The sequence below is a fragment of the Olea europaea genome, unplaced genomic scaffold, assembly GCF_002742605.1.
Source record: "Olea europaea var. sylvestris unplaced genomic scaffold, O_europaea_v1 scaffold2087, whole genome shotgun sequence".
Lineage (NCBI taxonomy): Eukaryota > Viridiplantae > Streptophyta > Magnoliopsida > Lamiales > Oleaceae > Olea > Olea europaea.
The window spans coordinates 132,191-147,410 of record NW_019238799.1 but is presented as its reverse complement, the minus strand read 5'-3'; the positions used below and the strand labels follow the sequence as shown (position 1 = coordinate 147,410).

The following is a 15,220-nucleotide window of genomic DNA, read 5'->3' as shown; positions in this document are numbered from 1 at the left end:
CCCAATAAGCTGTAAGACAACAGGCCCAATTTCTTCTCTAGAATCACACTCAGACCCAAAGTAATCAAGCACCACTCTCTTCTCCAAACAAATCACGCGCTGACCTAATTTCGTCTGCAAAATCCATGCTCACCGCACCAAAATCAAAATGAACCCAACTAGAAACCGTCAACGAGCCTGTCCAAACTGCAGAGGAAATCAACTGACTGTGAAAAGTGGAAGAAATTGAGCGGACGGGGTCCAAATCGCCGACCAGAGACTCGTCGGTAAAGACCCTAAACACCGGAGATCAGAATCCAACTAGAAAACCTAAACTGCACCTTCGACCAGGGCCGCCTGAACCAAAGCCACGCACACCGGAGATCGGACTCCACGCAGCCACCAAAAAACAGAACCGGAAATACACACACCGGGTATGAATTACGCACCTTGCTCTGGTACCATGTAAAGTATGAAAGAAAATTATTTTCCTTGTATTCAATCATAGGGAAGAAACACCCATATATACAAATAGAGAAATCTAAATTAGGAAACTATTCTAACTATGGAATCCTATAATCAAGCGATTAATCCTTATAATTAAGCATCTATCTACATACGTAACAATTATAAACATTATGGAGGCAATATTTTCACATACAGAGTATGAAAACAGATCTAGCCCGACATCCTGTCATGAATGACATAAAATTCTTCACAGCTAGCTGGAATTCTTGTACTAATAGAGTACACTCGTATGGCTCAGTAAATTAAAATTCGCCATGGTGAGGTCAAACATGCAGGAGATGTAAAACCAAAGTTACTAGTACTAATGCTTGTTTGACTTCTAACCACTTCTATTGATATTTAATCTGGGTTCCACTCATTCTTGTACTAGGAAACAGTATTTAAGGAGTGAAACGCCGGGGGATTTTATTCTTTTATTGCTTTCATTTTATCATGATGGGCTGAGGAATACATTCAAAGATGGACACTTACTGATAATGAGTGGTTTGTTACAATGACTCCCTTCTCTGCTTCTATCCTGTGCATGATGCAGATGAAATTTGCATTACAAGATCTAATCAAATAGTTTGGAACATAAGATCTAATCAAATAGTTTGGAACATAGTGCACATAAAATGGTTTCTACAGTTGGACAGAAAAAGCAGACAATGAGCCCAACAAGCTATGTACAAATAAAAAACACTCAATGCCTTTGAAATGTGGTTTATAATAATTCTAAGTGCTTCTGAATGGAGTATCAAGAAATATCCATGTGCAGTAAGATTTAGGAACTAGGCTATGACATTTAAATAAAAAAGAAGAGGAAAATCAAATAGTTTGGAACATAGTGCACATAAAATGGTTTCTACAGTTGGACAGAAAAAGCAGACAATGAGCCCAACAAGCTATGGACAAATAAAAAACACTCAATGCCTTTGAAATGTGGTTTATAATAATTCTAAGTGCTTCTGAATGGAGTATCAAGAAATATCCATGTGCAGTAGGATTTAGGAACTAGGCTATGACATTTAAATAAAAAAGAAGAGGAAAAAAAAAAAAAAGCCTATATGGTTTATGATTTTTTATCTCATTTTTAGAGCCTCGGGACTCTTGTCCCATAAAAAACAATCAAGCAATTCAACTCAAAACCTATCGGATATGACAAAAGAGGCAATCCAGGAATGTGTAAAAGTTTGGGAACACTTGGGACATTCAAAGATGAAGAGTAAAAGGTGTAACGATGTTCTGATGAAGGAACAAGGTAATAACTGCATAACAGAGAGATCAGAAAGGTGGACTCCTCAAAGACTCAGTTATGGTACTATCCCGAAATATTCAACCCAAAACCGAATTCTAACATACAGAAAGGCTAAGAAGAGGCTCATATTAGGTGATACAATACATACGTGGAATGAACTCTAGCAACCAGTTAATTACTTCAATCTAACAATTTCAAAAGATCCAGTTAGACTTGCACCATGAAGCTATTAATGACTGAATCAATGAGAAAACTAAATCAGAGAAGAATGAAAAATGAAGTATCCGTTTAGTTCTTGTTCCCCATTTTGGTCCTGTCCAATTCAAAAGACAATGCCATATTATACTGCACAACCCGGCGGGTCATATACTCTATGATCAAAAGCAAATATGTAATACTTCTCTTTTGGATTGCTATATTGAAGAATAAAAAATCTTTTTTCAAACTTTAAAAAAGCCAGAGTTGGGAAGTACCACTTGATAGTTGCAGCTGCTGCAGCCAAGCTAAGATAATATTGCTTGTAATAAGTATCTAAACTAAGCGCAGATGGTTCCTTAGCAGCCAAATTCTTTACTAGCACAGCTCCCTTGAGATAAGAATCCAAAGTTGAAGTCATGCATCGACCAAGCATCTGATAAAGAGAATAAAATGGCATAATTATGTCTTATGTAACTACCCTGGTGTCATCAAAGCAACCACGAGCCATTGTGACCTGCAGATTCAAACAACAACGTATTATTTCCTAAGGTGCCAAGTATGAATTCTTCAAGGAGGGAGGGGCGTGGAAGACAATACCTTTCTAGTTGATAAGCAAAATCTATCAACCAGTTCGGAGACTCCCATCATACCATCAGGTGCCAGTTTAGTAGGTGTCACGATAATGACTGTCGGATCGTAAAAATTTAGCAGTGTCTTTGTGTTTTGGTATGAACTACTAGTCTCAATGTACTGTGAAAGATGCAGTGAAGCTGATCTCAAGTCAAATGCAGCCACTCCTACCTGCCAAGCAGATAGTACCATTAATTTCAGCAGCCAAGTCAGCTGCCAGAATTATATTGACAATTTTTTTATCTTTAAAGTTATTAGAAAAAGGTCAATTTATCTTATCAACAATGTGGCAGTACTAGAGTTTCTGAATTCACTAATAATGTACATTCATTCAAAACAAATGAAATTTGCGCTATACAAAGCAAACAAAAGCAAAATACAAATGCGAAACTATGGGATAATTTTATCTTTATCCGTGTTATCCACTCCCCGATTGTGATTTTTGGAAATTAGTTCACTGAACCATCTCCACCAATGGTCATGGATCACTTTAGGCATGTGTGAGTGTATATGTAGGCATTCTTGCTAACAGATTTTAAAGAAGTTTGTGTAAACTGCAATAAAAAACTTGCTAGCTGTGACTAATTGATGAACTTGCAGAAATGGAGACGACCATAAAGAAATGTTTGATGTCTAACTGATGAACTTTCTAGCCATAACTAACTGCAAGTGTAGGAATAAGGCAGATGGTCGTAGGGTTTGTATCTAGCAATGCTCCCATTGGATTACATTTGTTTTGACAAACACGTTATGCAATCTGCAATGTTTTGTTGAGGACTATAGAGAACCACCTCCCCTGTGCCATTTTTAATGAGGGCATCGATTTCTTTAGTCATGGCTTCTCTCCACTTAGGTTCTTCAAAGTTTGACAGAGACAAATAGATCCAAGGGGTGTGGACACGTCTGAGGTTGCTTGTGGTGGCTGAAATTTTATAGAACACAGTAAGAACGAGAAGTAGAAATGAGTGATGACAGGCTCACAGGATGATAACTGCTCCGATATTGCGACAGATTTTTATAGAAAGCTTTGGTGAACTGCGATATTTTCATTGAATCATTATACACATCTACACAATTCACATGCAGCAAATAAATGGATTCGAAACCTACAAAAATGAAATGCATATAGATAGAGTTTACAGGAAAGGAATTCAAAAGTTCAATGCCACTAGCATTGACATATTCTTCTTAGACAAGTTGTCGAACAAGCTCAAGATGATTGACAGATACTTCTTTCACAGATTGAAGAGAATTCACATATTCTTCTTCCAAATGTTTGCTACTTCCCAAGACACATTGGCTTACCAATAAATACAATGAAATTGCTGTAACTTACAACCGAATTACAATCACATACATCAAAATGTGCAAATTCACATAGATAATAAGAAAAAGTTTGATATGTGCAATTTCATAACAATAAATACATATAATAGTAATAAGCACAATATTAGTTGTACGAGAACATTCAAGTACTTAGTGGATGAAATTCTAAATGCAGAGTACCATGCGGTATCAAAATACATACAAAAAATTACTGGAGATTACAATTCGCATTACAATGTCAAAATGTATAATAGTACGTGGATGATATGAAAATCGTTTTTATATGCAATTTTACAATCATAAATGTATTGATAATAAGCACAATTTTAATTGTACGAGAGCATTCAAAGCATTTAATAAATGAATTCCTGGATTCAGTGGAAAATGCGGTATAATGACATAAATTCTGCATCTGGTATATTACCAAATAAATAAATCCTATATATATGATCGTATAGAGAGATAAAGAGAGGATAAAATACCTCCTTAGCGCGATTCTCTATAAGGCCAATGACGATGCTTGATCTCTCTCCTGTATCGTCTTCCATTTGAAATTCAACACACAGGGAGAACAACAGTCTAGGCTCGCTCATTTGATTTTTGCGTTTGCGCCTGTCAACTTATATTGCACGGAAAATTGGTTGTAATTTCATCTGCGGTCACTGGACTTTCAGCAAAATCCCAATTCAGTTGCTAAATTTTCTAATTTATCTCGGTTGATCACTGCCCTTCAATTTAGTTTCAATTGGGTCAGTGAACTTTAATTTTTATTTCAAATTTCTCTCAAATTGATGAGAGCTGCTTAATTATCAGTCATCACAGATCTTCCACGTAATTGTGTGGTATGTCAGCTTATCACTACACATCATAAAATCTTAAAATCGCAAGTTATGATTTTAACATTTTAATAAAAATCATTGTCATAACTCTCATTTTAGCATTTTTATTTCTAGGGTGCCACGTAGGAATTACATGAAAAATTTATTACAATATATATGTCACCTATGCAATTTCTGTAAGCTTGGGAGCTTATAATAATAGAGTGATAAGATTTGAAACTAAACTGAAGTTTAGTTATCCAATTGAGACCATTTAAAAATTTAGTGAAGGTTACACGATTAAAATGGAAATTTGGATTCAATACAAAAGGCAAATTTGTGTTCGTTAATAGTATAGTCAATTGCAGGGGCGGATCCAGACGACTTGGGTTAGGGGGTCAAAAATAAAATTTACAGGGTATCTTCTATTAAAAAAAAAAGCAAGCTAAGCAAAAAAAAAAAAAAATCCCCAAAATCTAGAGGGTGAATTGCCCCTATAATCCCCCCTCGCCCGCCTAGGTCCGCCCCTGGTCAATTGTCTACTGTAAAATATGTCTAAAATTATAAAAAAAAAAAGAAAGCAAAAAAAAAAAAAAAAAAATCCCCAAAATCTAGAGGGTGAATTGCCCCTATAATCCCCCCTCGCCCGCCTAGGTCCGCCCCTGGTCAATTGTCTACTGTAAAATATGTCTAAAATTTTATTGAGTTGTTACTTGACCGTCATAGTTGAATTATTCATTGAGGCAAGGAGGGTGCATGTATTATGGATCCTCTAACTCCTAGTCGAATTGCTTTCCTAAGTCTCATCGATGTTATATGGAGGTTGTGAGGTGCATAGATATGATTGTGTTTATTCCCTTGTCGGTTAGGGATATACTTTCGAGTTGTCACTTTGCTATGGCTATCCTATGAACATTGTTGGAAGGCTACAAGTGAGTCAACGAACATACTTCCCTTTACTCCATTGGAACCTTTTCAACAGATGCAAGATTTCATGGTGTTGATTATCAACTGATCATTATTATGACCGAGCTAGCATTATCAAACACAACAATGGATATTCTTCAAACTTTACTCTCATAAAGTGGGCTTCTAGATTATCGAATTCTAACAAAGTTCTATATGTCAACTTGAAATGGTAGTCAAATACTCGACTTGAATCTTATATTCATGAGTCACATAACGTTATAACAAATTTTGTTCAATTCTACTGTTGAATGCTAACTGCAAATGTAGGGAAAGACTAAAGTTGAACATATTTAAAAGTAGATAACTAACTTGATAATTGAATAACACATTAAGCGATCAAAAGTGTAATTTTTCCCTTTTTGTGCATGAATGTCCAAACGAGTATGATTTGTCTTACCTTATAATATTTTGTTAATAAGCCCATGTTTGATAAAAATTAAAATTCAGATTTTAATATAAATTAAAGTTAACAATTAATTATATTTTATGGAATTCACAACTTTTCAACAACACATTTTATCAAAATCTATTAAAAACCTAATTTTAATCCTTACCAAACAAGGGCTAAGTGTAGTTATAAATAAATTAGTAAGAGCCTTGAATATTTATGTATATTTTAATAAATTGTGCAGGTTATTTTTAATATTCCTCTACTCGGACATTTTTTGTATTGTTTTCAAATAATTTTGATCATTTTACAAGCAGTTTTAAATTTTGCGTATGACGTCGAAAACAAATGAAAAAATAATAAAGTACTTGTACCGAAGAAACAAATATATTTCAGTAAAATTTATAGACATTGTGTATTTAATATGAATTAAGCTCCTCGTAAGGGAGAAATGTACAAATTTTTTACAGATGTACAGGTGGCAATACTGTATTAGCTAATTGCTTTGTGCTTTTGTCTAATTGCCAATTATATCTTGACAGCTGATAATCTGTCAAAAATATTAAGCCCTTGTTTGAAACCCATTCTTTGGGGAAAAAAATGTATTTTTTAACAGTGTTTTAACATTATTTCAATCACATATTTTTTAATAAAATAATATTACACGCAAAAAATGTGCCTTTACCATCACTGACGTGTTTTAAAGTTCCTATTTCGCTTGAAAACCCATTTTGAGTTGCATGTTTATTTAAGTACTAGTCTATGTTATGTGCGATGCACGAGTTGTGCATGAATTATGATTTGATTAGCGTATGTATTGAATATGTTTGAAAATATATTGGAAGATGGAATTATTGGTAAGGAACTAACCAATGAATAATTGAGATAATAGTATACATATTGATGTGTTTGATTATGATTTGTAAATTTGTAAATTCATCGTAATTAATCATGTGTTTGTATTACAGTCAATGACAGATAAGAGAGAATAAAAATTAACTTCACTATCATCGTTAATTATAGAGTATAGCCAAGATAAAAAAAAAAATTCATCTGCAGAAACTACAATGGTTTGCCCAGAGAATGAGATGGGTGTAGAGGTAGTAGCTGCAACATGGGCTGAGTGAGACTTCTGAGTTTTATTTTGTAGTTTTCGGCACGAGTATTTGGTATGACCCGGCTCGTGATAGTAGTAGTACACAACTCCTTCATTCTAACTCCGATTGACTCGACTACCTATGCTCCCGCCTCGTGTATTACCTCTACTATTGCGACTGATAAGAGCACTAGAAGTCTGAACAGATGAAGCAACAGAATCACCAGTATTTGTACGAAGTACTCTAGTGAAGGTTTCTTGCAGGGATGAAATCTCAGCACTGGAGAGAATCTGGGATTTAGCAGTCCCAAACTGAGAATTAAGACCAGCTAGAAAACTCATCACAGCCATTTGCTCCCGCTAAGTTTTCTGCACTTTCACATCTAGACTAAAGGGTAACAGGACATTCAGTTCTTCATATATCTTTTTGAAATTCATAAAATAAGAATGAAGAGACTGATCTTGTTGTTCAACACGGTAAAAACCTTTACAGACTTCATAAATTCGTAATATTCCCTTTCCCAGAGTACATAAATTATAAATATTCCATTAATTCCTTAACATACTAACAGTGATTAATCAAGCTGATTATTTCCGTGTCAATGGAATTACGAATTTGTAAGAACAATCGGGCATTGTCTCTTAACCATGTCTGACGAGAATTATCTGTTGGTGGATCTTCAGTAAGGTGATTGTCCATAGAAATACTTCGCAGATAAATCCAAATTGTCTTACACCAATCTAAATAATTTGGACCAACTAACTTATGTTCCATGATTTTGGACATCACTGGAATGACATCAGTCACGATTAAATCCTCTTGCTTGTCAGCCATAGAAACAAAGCACAAGATCCAAATTGCACTATCCAAATTCAACAAGTGCCCAAACAATATCTAATTAATAGCCCAACTAATAATTAGTTAAGCCCAATAGCCCAAACACTTATTCAATTAATTGAAGCCCAAAATAATGCAGCCCAATTGAATAAAGCAACCCAACAACTAGAATATAGAACCCAATAAGCTGTAAGACAACAGGCCCAATTTCTTCTCTAGAATCACACTCAGACCCAAAGTAATCAAGCACCACTCTCTTCTCCAAACAAATCACGCGCTGACCTAATTTCGTCTGCAAAATCCATGCTCACCGCACCAAAATCAAAATGAACCCAACTAGAAACCGTCAACGAGCCTGCCCAAACTGCAGAGGAAATCAACTGACTGTGAAAAGTGGAAGAAATTGAGCGGACGGGGTCCAAATCGCCGACCAGAGACTCGTCGGTAAAGACCCTAAACACCGGAGATCAGAATCCAACTAGAAAACCTAAACTGCACCTTCGACCAGGGCCGCCTGAACCAAAGCCACGCACACCGGAGATCGGACTCCACGCAGCCACCAAAAAACAGAACCGGAAATACACACACCGGGTATGAATTACGCACCTTGCTCTGGTACCATGTAAAGTATGAAAGAAAATTATTTTCCTTGTATTCAATCATAGGGAAGAAACACCCATATATACAAATAGAGAAATCTAAATTAGGAAACTATTCTAACTATGGAATCCTATAATCAAGCGATTAATCCTTATAATTAAGCATCTATCTACATACGTAACAATTATAAACATTATGGAGGCAATATTTTCACATACAGAGTATGAAAACAGATCTAGCCCGACATCCTGTCATGAATGACATAAAATTCTTCACAGCTAGCTGGAATTCTTGTACTAATAGAGTACACTCGTATGGCTCAGTAAATTAAAATTCGCCATGGTGAGGTCAAACATGCAGGAGATGTAAAACCAAAGTTACTAGTACTAATGCTTGTTTGACTTCTAACCACTTCTATTGATATTTAATCTGGGTTCCACTCATTCTTGTACTAGGAAACAGTATTTAAGGAGTGAAACGCCGGGGGATTTTATTCTTTTATTGCTTTCATTTTATCATGATGGGCTGAGGAATACATTCAAAGATGGACACTTACTGATAATGAGTGGTTTGTTACAATGACTCCCTTCTCTGCTTCTATCCTGTGCATGATGCAGATGAAATTTGCATTACAAGATCTAATCAAATAGTTTGGAACATAAGATCTAATCAAATAGTTTGGAACATAAGATCTAATCAAATAGTTTGGAACATAAGATCTAATCAAATAGTTTGGAACATAAGATCTAATCAAATAGTTTGGAACATAAGATCTAATCAAATAGTTTGGAACATAGTGCACATAAAATGGTTTCTACAGTTGGACAGAAAAAGCAGACAATGAGCCCAACAAGCTATGGACAAATAAAAAACACTCAATGCCTTTGAAATGTGGTTTATAATAATTCTAAGTGCTTCTGAATGGAGTATCAAGAAATATCCATGTGCAGTAGGATTTAGGAACTAGGCTATGACATTTAAATAAAAAAGAAGAGGAAAAAAAAAAAAAAGCCTATATGGTTTATGATTTTTTATCTCATTTTTAGAGCCTCGGGACTCTTGTCCCATAAAAAACAATCAAGCAATTCAACTCAAAACCTATCGGATATGACAAAAGAGGCAATCCAGGAATGTGTAAAAGTTTGGGAACACTTGGGACATTCAAAGATGAAGAGTAAAAGGTGTAACGATGTTCTGATGAAGGAACAAGGTAATAACTGCATAACAGAGAGATCAGAAAGGTGGACTCCTCAAAGACTCAGTTATGGTACTATCCCGAAATATTCAACCCAAAACCGAATTCTAACATACAGAAAGGCTAAGAAGAGGCTCATATTAGGTGATACAATACATACGTGGAATGAACTCTAGCAACCAGTTAATTACTTCAATCTAACAATTTCAAAAGATCCAGTTAGACTTGCACCATGAAGCTATTAATGACTGAATCAATGAGAAAACTAAATCAGAGAAGAATGAAAAATGAAGTATCCGTTTAGTTCTTGTTCCCCATTTTGGTCCTGTCCAATTCAAAAGACAATGCCATATTATACTGCACAACCCGGCGGGTCATATACTCTATGATCAAAAGCAAATATGTAATACTTCTCTTTTGGATTGCTATATTGAAGAATAAAAAATCTTTTTTCAAACTTTAAAAAAGCCAGAGTTGGGAAGTACCACTTGATAGTTGCAGCTGCTGCAGCCAAGCTAAGATAATATTGCTTGTAATAAGTATCTAAACTAAGCGCAGATGGTTCCTTAGCAGCCAAATTCTTTACTAGCACAGCTCCCTTGAGATAAGAATCCAAAGTTGAAGTCATGCATCGACCAAGCATCTGATAAAGAGAATAAAATGGCATAATTATGTCTTATGTAACTACCCTGGTGTCATCAAAGCAACCACGAGCCATTGTGACCTGCAGATTCAAACAACAACGTATTATTTCCTAAGGTGCCAAGTATGAATTCTTCAAGGAGGGAGGGGCGTGGAAGACAATACCTTTCTAGTTGATAAGCAAAATCTATCAACCAGTTCGGAGACTCCCATCATACCATCAGGTGCCAGTTTAGTAGGTGTCACGATAATGACTGTCGGATCGTAAAAATTTAGCAGTGTCTTTGTGTTTTGGTATGAACTACTAGTCTCAATGTACTGTGAAAGATGCAGTGAAGCTGATCTCAAGTCAAATGCAGCCACTCCTACCTGCCAAGCAGATAGTACCATTAATTTCAGCAGCCAAGTCAGCTGCCAGAATTATATTGACAATTTTTTTATCTTTAAAGTTATTAGAAAAAGGTCAATTTATCTTATCAACAATGTGGCAGTACTAGAGTTTCTGAATTCACTAATAATGTACATTCATTCAAAACAAATGAAATTTGCGCTATACAAAGCAAACAAAAGCAAAATACAAATGCGAAACTATGGGATAATTTTATCTTTATCCGTGTTATCCACTCCCCGATTGTGATTTTTGGAAATTAGTTCACTGAACCATCTCCACCAATGGTCATGGATCACTTTAGGCATGTGTGAGTGTATATGTAGGCATTCTTGCTAACAGATTTTAAAGAAGTTTGTGTAAACTGCAATAAAAAACTTGCTAGCTGTGACTAATTGATGAACTTGCAGAAATGGAGACGACCATAAAGAAATGTTTGATGTCTAACCGATGAACTTTCTAGCCATAACTAACTGCAAGTGTAGGAATAAGGCAGATGGTCGTAGGGTTTGTATCTAGCAATGCTCCCATTGGATTACATTTGTTTTGACAAACACGTTATGCAATCTGCAATGTTTTGTTGAGGACTATAGAGAACCACCTCCCCTGTGCCATTTTTAATGAGGGCATCGATTTCTTTAGTCATGGCTTCTCTCCACTTAGGTTCTTCAAAGTTTGACAGAGACAAATAGATCCAAGGGGTGTGGACACGTCTGAGGTTGCTTGTGGTGGCTGAAATTTTATAGAACACAGTAAGAACGAGAAGTAGAAATGAGTGATGACAGGCTCACAGGATGATAACTGCTCCGATATTGCGACAGATTTTTATAGAAAGCTTTGGTGAACTGCGATATTTTCATTGAATCATTATACACATCTACACAATTCACATGCAGCAAATAAATGGATTCGAAACCTACAAAAATGAAATGCATATAGATAGAGTTTACAGGAAAGGAATTCAAAAGTTCAATGCCACTGGCATTGACATATTCTTCTTAGACAAGTTGTCGAACAAGCTCAAGATGATTGACAGATACTTCTTTCACAGATTGAAGAGAATTCACATATTCTTCTTCCAAATGTTTGCTACTTCCCAAGACACATTGGCTTACCAATAAATACAATGAAATTGCTGTAACTTACAACCGAATTACAATCACATACATCAAAATGTGCAAATTCACATAGATAATAAGAAAAAGTTTGATATGTGCAATTTCATAACAATAAATACATATAATAGTAATAAGCACAATATTAGTTGTACGAGAACATTCAAGTACTTAGTGGATGAAATTCTAAATGCAGAGTACCATGCGGTATCAAAATACATACAAAAAATTACTGGAGATTACAATTCGCATTACAATGTCAAAATGTATAATAGTACGTGGATGATATGAAAATCGTTTTTATATGCAATTTTACAATCATAAATGTATTGATAATAAGCACAATTTTAATTGTACGAGAGCATTCAAAGCATTTAATAAATGAATTCCTGGATTCAGTGGAAAATGCGGTATAATGACATAAATTCTGCATCTGGTATATTACCAAATAAATAAATCCTATATATATGATCGTATAGAGAGATAAAGAGAGGATAAAATACCTCCTTAGCGCGATTCTCTATAAGGCCAATGACGATGCTTGATCTCTCTCCTGTATCGTCTTCCATTTGAAATTCAACACACAGTGAGAACAACAGTCTAGGCTCGCTCATTTGATTTTTGCGTTTGCGCCTGTCAACTTATATTGCACGGAAAATTGGTTGTAATTTCATCTGCGGTCACTGGACTTTCAGCAAAATCCCAATTCAGTTGCTAAATTTTCTAATTTATCTCGGTTGATCACTGCCCTTCAATTTAGTTTCAATTGGGTCAGTGAACTTTAATTTTTATTTCAAATTTCTCTCAAATTGATGAGAGCTGCTTAATTATCAGTCATCACAGATCTTCCACGTAATTGTGTGGTATGTCAGCTTATCACTACACATCATAAAATCTTAAAATCGCAAGTTATGATTTTAACATTTTAATAAAAATCATTGTCATAACTCTCATTTTAGCATTTTTATTTCTAGGGTGCCACGTAGGAATTACATGAAAAATTTATTACAATATATATGTCACCTATGCAATTTCTGTAAGCTTGGGAGCCTATAATAATAGAGTGATAAGATTTGAAACTAAACTGAAGTTTAGTTATCCAATTGAGACCATTTAAAAATTTAGTGAAGGTTACACGATTAAAATGGAAATTTGGATTCAATACAAAAGGCAAATTTGTGTTCGTTAATAGTATAGTCAATTGCAGGGGCGGATCCAGACGACTTGGGTTAGGGGGTCAAAAATAAAATTTACAGGGTATCTTCTATTAAAAAAAAAAGCAAGCTAAGCAAAAAAAAAAAAAATCCCCAAAATCTAGAGGGGGAATTGCCCCTATAATCCCCCCTCGCCCGCCTAGGTCCGCCCCTGGTCAATTGTCTACTGTAAAATATGTCTAAAATTTTATTGAGTTGTTACTTGACCGTCATAGTTGAATTATTCATTGAGGCAAGGAGGGTGCATGTATTATGGATCCTCTAACTCCTAGTCGAATTGCTTTCCTAAGTCTCATCGATGTTATATGGAGGTTGTGAGGTGCATAGATATGATTGTGTTTATTCCCTTGTCGGTTAGGGATATACTTTCGAGTTGTCACTTTGCTATGGCTATCCTATGAACATTGTTGGAAGGCTACAAGTGAGTCAACGAACATACTTCCCTTTACTCCATTGGAACCTTTTCAACAGATGCAAGATTTCATGGTGTTGATTATCAACTGATCATTATTATGACCGAGCTAGCATTATCAAACACAACAATGGATATTCTTCAAACTTTACTCTCATAAAGTGGGCTTCTAGATTATCGAATTCCAACAAAGTTCTATATGTCAACTTGAAATGGTAGTCAAATACTCGACTTGAATCTTATATTCATGAGTCACATAACGTTATAACAAATTTTGTTCAATTCTACTGTTGAATGCTAACTGCAAATGTAGGGAAAGACTAAAGTTGAACATATTTAAAAGTAGATAACTAACTTGATAATTGAATAACACATTAAGCGATCAAAAGTGTAATTTTTCCCTTTTTGTGCATGAATGTCCAAACGAGTATGATTTGTCTTACCTTATAATATTTTGTTAATAAGCCCATGTTTGATAAAAATTAAAATTCAGATTTTAATATAAATTAAAGTTAACAATTAATTATATTTTATGGAATTCACAACTTTTCAACAACACATTTTATCAAAATCTATTAAAAACCTAATTTTAATCCTTACCAAACAAGGGCTAAGTGTAGTTATAAATAAATTAGTAAGAGCCTTGAATATTTATGTATATTTTAATAAATTGTGCAGGTTATTTTTAATATTCCTCTACTCGGACATTTTTTGTATTGTTTTCAAATAATTTTGATCATTTTACAAGCAGTTTTAAATTTTGCGTATGACGTCGAAAACAAATGAAAAAATAATAAAGTACTTGTACCGAAGAAACAAATATATTTCAGTAAAATTTATAGACATTGTGTATTTAATATGAATTAAGCTCCTCGTAAGGGAGAAATGTACAAATTTTTTACAGATGTACAGGTGGCAATACTGTATTAGCTAATTGCTTTGTGCTTTTGTCTAATTGCCAATTATATCTTGACAGCTGATAATCTGTCAAAAATATTAAGCCCTTGTTTGAAACCCATTCTTTGGGGAAAAAAATGTATTTTTTAACAGTGTTTTAACATTATTTCAATCACATATTTTTTAATAAAATAATATTACACGCAAATCCAAAACTTTTCTTCATTTTTGAACCACACATTTCACATCAATATACTATATAAAATTCATTATTTCCCCCAAAATGGAGCTCAAACAAAGGCCAAGAAATCAAGAGTAAAGTTAGATGGCTTAGCTGATAAGAGTGCAATTTGAATTTTTGAGAACTTTTTTTCGTCAGATAACTTATATTTTGATGAATTTTAAAAGATTATGTATTCTAATGAATTTATTGGATTTGAATAGATTTCCACAAAATTCATAAGAATCTCATTAAATGGTGAAATTTGAAAAGAGTTTGTTATATGTATTTTTAAGCTTGAAATCCATTCAAATCTTTTAAAATTCCTTTATTAATTAAATCTATATAAATTCAAGAGTTATTGAAAACACCAAAATTTTAATGAATTTCATTAAAAATCATTAATATCTTAGTTGAAAACGCCCAAATTTTAATAAATTTTACAAACATACATTAATATCTTAATTGGGAATACCTTAATTTAGAAGGATTTTCAAAATTATCAAAATCTCATTTGATGACACCTCTAA

At 34.3% G+C, this 15,220-nt stretch overlaps 2 long non-coding RNA genes across 2 annotated transcripts; both read left to right on the top strand.

The window, feature by feature from the left end:
• The first annotated feature begins 40 nt into the window (after positions 1-40).
• LOC111380044 lies at positions 41-4,182 on the top strand. Its single transcript, XR_002700129.1, has 2 exons — positions 41-413; positions 2,291-4,182. It is a non-coding gene; the product is annotated as an uncharacterized LOC111380044 (long non-coding RNA).
• Positions 4,183-8,056: 3,874 nt separating this feature from the next.
• On the top strand, positions 8,057-11,052 carry LOC111380046. Its single transcript, XR_002700130.1, has 2 exons — positions 8,057-8,598; positions 10,361-11,052. It is a non-coding gene; the product is annotated as an uncharacterized LOC111380046 (long non-coding RNA).
• Positions 11,053-15,220: the final 4,168 nt, after the last annotated feature.